Source organism: Hordeum vulgare, chromosome 7H (assembly GCF_904849725.1).
Source record: "Hordeum vulgare subsp. vulgare chromosome 7H, MorexV3_pseudomolecules_assembly, whole genome shotgun sequence".
Classification (NCBI taxonomy): domain Eukaryota; kingdom Viridiplantae; phylum Streptophyta; class Magnoliopsida; order Poales; family Poaceae; genus Hordeum; species Hordeum vulgare.
The window spans coordinates 535,390,164-535,394,657 of NC_058524.1; the positions used below are offsets into that span (position 1 = coordinate 535,390,164).

Sequence of the window (4,494 nt, forward strand, 5' to 3'; positions counted from 1 at the left end):
AACCTATGGGGGCGGCGGTAGGAGAGGGCATCGGGGTTGGTGGCTGGCAAAGCCGCGGCGGCCGGTGGCGAGGGTGGCCGTTGGGGGGGGGGACTGGATCTAGAGCGGGTCGCGAGCCATCTCTCCTTAATCGCTAGTTATTGAGGTCCCATACCTACCTCATTGATTTCACTGCCAAGAGATGGCAAGGGAACTACTCGTACTAGCTAGTATCTCTTGGAAGAATCGTTGTGGCACAAGTTCTCTTCTCAAGAAAGATGCAAAAGATATGGGGCCATAAAACTGGATTCGTTTGTCATGTATGCGCGTTTATTTGTTTATTTACAGTCAACAGAATTACAACATGATAGTTTGAATGGTACCAGAACGTTGATGTGTACCTTTTTCATATAAAACTTATCGAATCAAAACATCATTATGTAGATTAGAAAGGATTAGATGAAAGGATTAAGCAAGAAGATTATAGCAGAACATGTGTGCAAACTTAGGTACAACTTTGTACAAGCATGTACTAGCTCGCACTTAATTGCACAAGGAGACCCACCCACGTTAGCTCGATTGCATCTATATCTAGCCATGGACCGGGTCGGGCCGGGCTTGGGTCGGGCCTAGAAAAGCCCATGGCAGAAAACTGAGGCCCAAGCCCTGCCATCGAGCCTACTTTCAAGCCAAAGCCCGACCCATATGTTGAAAAGCCCGTCGGACCTGGAGCCATGGATCGGGACTCTTCCTTAAAATCCAGATATGTCAAGCGCAAGCCCAGCCCGGCTCAGCTAGTGGGCTCAAAACTCAGGCCCAAGCCCAGCCCACGGGCAAGCGGATAAGGCCTAGGCCCTGGATTTTCAGGCCGGGCTTCGGCAGGCCGACCATGCCGGGCCGGAGATACCCAGGTATAATTGCATCACTCGGACTTGTCAAGATTTTGATGCAACACATGTTATCAAATATCGACGGACCACAATGGCATTGTACGGGCCTGGATGAACCTAATCTTTTCTTAAGAATAAAGCAGCTACTGCTTCTGCCGTACGTCGTGTCATTTTATAGAAAACCCCCTGTACTTTTTCAAAATCAACCCGTAGTCCGAATTTAAGTGGGAAAACGAATCTTTTTTTATAATTTTACAGAAAACCCATTGTGCTTTCCCGAAATCAATCCGCGGTCAGGTTTTCGGGACGGATCCATGGCATCTGCGGCTCCCATCCGGAGCCCCGCGCCTCGCCTCCTCACTCGCCGTGCCGGCCATCCCCGTCGAGCTTCGCGCCATGGCCGTCGTCCTCCTCCGCAAGCTCCTCTCCCCGACCTCCTCCTCCGACTCCTTCGCCGCACCCGCTCTGGCCCGTCCTCTCCCCCAACGGCCAGGTCGCGCTCAAGGCCCACCTCCTCGCCGCGCTCCAGTCCGACCCACCCAAGCCCATCGCCAAGAAGGTTTGCGACGCCATATCCGAGCTCGCCACGCTCCTCCTCCCGGAGAACACCTGGGCCGAGTTGCTGCCCTTTCTCTTCCGCGCCGCCTCCACCCCCGAAGCGCCCAACCTCCAGGAGTCGGCGCTGCTCATCTTCGCGCGCCTCGCCGATTACATCACCGAGTCTCTCCTCGACCATTTGATGACCATCCACAACCTTCTAGCGTCTGCCCTGGCGCACCCGACGTCGCCTGATGTTCGCATCGCCGCGCTCAGCGCCGCCGTCAATCTCGTTCAGTGCCTGCCCACTAACTCAGACAGAGATAAGATGCAGGATTTGCTGCCTGCCATGATGAGGGTGCGCACGGATTGCCTCAACTCGTCCCAGGAGGCATCTGCGCAGGAGGCACTGGAGCTGCTTGTCGAGCTGGCTGGTGCAGAGCCAAGGTTCCTGCGGCGACAGGTTCCTGAAGCTGCACATTTGGAGGATGGAACTTGGCACCTGGCTGTCGAGTTTGTCATTACTCTTGCTGAGGCCAGGGAGCGTGCACCAGGAATGGTGCGCTGACTCCCACCGTTTGTTGGCAGGCTCTTCCAAGTACTTATGCAGATGTTGCTTGATGTACAGGATGACCCTGCCTGGCACACTGCGGAAACTGAGGATGAAGATGCAGGTGAAGGGAACAACTATGGAGTGGCGCAGGATTGCCTTGACCGCCTTGCCATCGCCATTGGTGGGAATGTAGTCGTGCCCATTGCATCTGAGCTGCTTCCACAATATCTTTCTGCTCCAGAGTGGCAGAAGCACTATGTTGCGCTCATCACGCTTGCATAGATTGCAGAAGGATGTGCAAAGGTTAGCCTAATAACTCTGACCTTTTGATTACCTTTGCAATAGTTTGTTACTTCAAAACTTCGTTGAAATGCTTAAAAGAAATGTCCATTCATTAACATTGCTGAACTAGAAATCAAGTTTGTAATATGGAAACAAGATAGTGGCTCCATACTTTTACCTTGATCCCTCATTTACTAATTCTGAGTTGCCATGCCTATAAAACATCTTCGCTAGCATTATACCACAAAAATGTGTTTCCTTCTATCATTTTTGCAAGTAAGAAATAACCAAAGTAGATCATCTCCTCACCAATTGTTGTTTGTTGCTGCCAGGTTATGCTTAAAAACTTGGAGCAGGTGGTTTCGATGATACTGAATGGAATCCAACACCCTCATCCACGTGTGCGGTCGGCTGCAATCAATGCCATTGGTCAGCTGTCTACAGATTTGGGCCCAGACTTGCAGGTTCAATACCACCAGAAGGTGTTGCCTGCATTGGCTAACGCCATGGACGATTTTCAGAATTCGCGGGTGCAGGCAATTGTTGAATTACTAGCATCAAACTCGATCAGTTGACTCCAAAAATCCTTGTTTTTATTTGTAATGAGTTTTTAAGCGTTTTTAGTGCTTATGTTGCTGAGATGATCTCAGTAGAGATATAGTACATTCAGTAGTGAGAAACACACTTCCTTTATGCTGTAGACATTCTTCATCAGATAAAGAATTCAATCTATTTGTGCTACCCCAACCTATGCACACGTTGCAAGATTTGATGTTAGATTTTTTTTTAGGTTGGCCATTCGTCGGTAAATCAAAGGTATTGGCCCGTCTAGAAAGAAAGTAATGGCTCTCATCAGTAAAACCAGAATGCATCATGTTTTTAAAACATCACTGAATTTCTTACAAAATGTGTTTTGCTTATTCACAACACTTGTCCAAATTATTTTTTAGTAAAAAAAGAAAACCTAATTTTCAGGGTTATATTTCTCCCGTTGCAACGCACGGACCTTTTTGCTAGTAGAAGCTATCAAACATGTCCAAATCTCACTCGCGGAGCTGTCCAACTCCGCCACAACGGGAAAGTATCAGCTGATATGGGGTTTCTCATGCTCCCATGATAATGGCTCCTGAGAGCCCTTGGATCTGAGATCCAACGACCGCATGTTGAACTTCTCGAACTTTGTAAAATGCCCCCAAATCAGATATTTACACGCAAGTCTAGTAGTTCGGCCCATTGCTGTAGGATCTCAGATCCAAGTGCTCTCACGAGCGTGTATCGTGATACTTCCGCCTGTCACAGCTCCTACGGGTGCATCTTTCTTTTTTGTACGCAACACTCTCCGGTCAGTGCCTCATGCACTCATAGATAATCTCTTTGTTTCTAAATATAAGTCTTGTTAAACATTTTACTTAAAAAATACTTACAGATGTAAAATGTAGATTCATTCATTTCGTTTTGTATGTAGTGTCTAGTGAAATTTTTAAATGTACAACCACTTATCTGTTTTTAACTTCAATAAAATATTTCACCAAAATTTATAGATTCATTCATTTCGTTTTGTATGTAGTGTCTAGTGAAATTTTTAAATGTACAACCACTTATCTGTTTTTAACTTCAATAAAATATTTCACCAAAATTTATTTATTCTATCGTAACAAGCCAAAAGCTAGCTTTGTGTCATTTTATTATATTATATAAATAATGAATCGCAACGAGGGTTCACACAAGGTCCATTACTCATAATAAATGAGAATTTTGGTTCGGTCGCACATGATTTTTCAGTAGGCAAAACCATAAACCGAACAGGAAGATTCATAGTGAGCCGAGAATGATTACTGTGGAGAGATAATTTGCAATACGATGTATTGATTAGGGGTGCTGGTGCACGTATATATAATACAAGGGAAGACCTCTACCTCAACTATACAAGACTAGGAGGTGAGCCACAACTCCAATACACGTGCAACACAAATACATACCCAACACCCCACCCCACCCCCCCCCCCACCCCGCAGTCGAAGCGTCGCCGGAGACACAGAGACTGGACCGAAACTCCTCGAAGACGGGAGTAGGCAATCCCTTAGTCATCACATCAGTAAACTGTTGAGCCGTCGGCACGTGGAGAACCCGAACACGACGAGGGGCAACCTCCTCGCGCACGAAGTGAATATCGAGCTCAATATGCTTCGTCTGTTGATGGTGCACCGGGTTGGCGGAGAGGTAGACCGCGCTGACATTATCGCAGTAGACGAG

At 47.4% G+C, this 4,494-nt stretch overlaps 1 pseudogene; it reads left to right on the top strand.

Moving 5' to 3' along the window:
• Nucleotides 1-868: 868 nt before the first annotated feature.
• LOC123409227 lies at nucleotides 869-2,988 on the top strand (annotated as a pseudogene).
• Nucleotides 2,989-4,494: the final 1,506 nt, after the last annotated feature.